Source organism: Rhincodon typus, chromosome 42, assembly GCF_021869965.1.
Source record: "Rhincodon typus isolate 14 chromosome 42, sRhiTyp1.1, whole genome shotgun sequence".
Classification (NCBI taxonomy): Eukaryota; Metazoa; Chordata; class Chondrichthyes; order Orectolobiformes; family Rhincodontidae; genus Rhincodon; species Rhincodon typus.
The window spans coordinates 3,974,308-3,975,927 of record NC_063373.1 but is presented as its reverse complement, the minus strand read 5'-3'; the positions used below and the strand labels follow the sequence as shown (position 1 = coordinate 3,975,927).

Genomic DNA, 1,620 nt, shown 5'->3' with positions numbered 1-1,620 from the left:
TACACTTCAAAGAATAACACATGAAGTGATTGTCAATATCACCAACTCGTTATCAATAATTATCGCCGTTTTTACAAATTAAACCGTGATATTCGGGTAATACCCCACAGAAGTGATACTGCACTGCACGTTTGGATGGTTTGTAAAAGTAAACACTGACCCAGTTTCTAACAATTAGAGCCGAACGTGTTCTTGTATTGATCAGAATTGCTGTGCTACCCCAGTATGTCACTGTGAGATGCATGATTTCAAATACTATGGCGGACTGTATACTGTAAAATGCAGATACCTAATTTCATTGATTCCTAAAAAAAAACTGGTTCAGACTCCTGTAAAAATGATGCAGTGCAAAAGTTTCGGCTTTTACTTCCCATTGTATTTTTAAAGGTGCTTGGAATATAATTTAATGTTTGGTGTACGTTTCACGTGTCCATCCACACGAAGGAAGTAGAAGAATTTTATACATTTCTACAAACGAGCTTAACTGGACTGCATTTTAATTAAGTCTTGCATTATTTGTCGCTCCTGTTATGGCCCGAATCGCCAATTTGAACGAAACACTTGTCAGTTGTTTCTGAATGACGATGTCGGTGTGCACATCACTGTGACCCACTGCAGTATCACAGTGATGTAAACCCGCACAGAAGCTGCCCTCATTGTTTGTTCTATATTCTGTCTCAATTTTGATGTGATATAGACATTTAGTATTGATCATTGTGGAATCAATGCCACAGCTTGCATAACACAATTAGCAGAGATTTCCTGAGGTGACAGATATATTCAAATTAACATTATGTCCAAGTCTTTAATTGATGGAACTATTAGCATTACATACGACATGCCTAAAACTTTACCCTATTTTATTGGTTGGTTTGTTATTTTTAATGATTCATTTCCTCTGTGATAGTTTTGTAAGAAGCAGTTTGAGGTCTACTTCACATTATAGTTGTGAATGTCACATCAAAAACAAGTACTAACCATCAGTTTACAGTGGAATCTACAAAGCGTCTGCTCGAGCAGTTTTTGGACGTGTTCAGACGTTGTTCCTCGCTCTGTGGTCTCCTGCACAGTAATAGATGGCGGTGTCTTCGATCTTCAGGCTCTTCATTTCCAACTCGAAGATGTTCTTTGAAGTGTCTTTGGACGCAGTAAATCGATCTTTAATCGCCGGCGCATAGTAATTGCTCGATGAAGTATAGTAGCTAACCAACCACTCCAGACCCTGTCCGGGTACCTGGCGGACCCAAATCATGTAGTAGCTGCCAATATTGAACCCGCTGGTTTTACAGGTCAGTCTCAGGGAGCCTCCAGGTTGGCTGTTCTCTGCCTCTGGTTGAATCAAAGTAACCTCCGACTGGACACCTTCAAAAAGAATATAAAATATGACCAGTTTTACTGATGAAATGATTCCAGAATCTTTTACATTCCAGAGGTAGACTAACACTTAAATGATATAAAACAGAAACTTGGAGAAAAAACACTCACAGGATAAGAAAGTCAGAAACAAACTGAGAAAAATCGTCGACGTAGTCATTCTGGTAACTTGGGAGAAAAGGTTCTGTCAAGAGCTTTCTAAACAAACCCCAGATCGAGGAGTGTTGAATTACGGTCCAGTGACCA

At 39.3% G+C, this 1,620-nt stretch overlaps 1 pseudogene; it reads right to left on the bottom strand.

The window, feature by feature from the left end:
* LOC109916552 overlaps nt 1-1,594 on the bottom strand; it is a 22,960-nt pseudogene extending 21,366 nt beyond the window's left edge.
* Between the last annotated feature and the right edge of the window lie 26 nt (nt 1,595-1,620).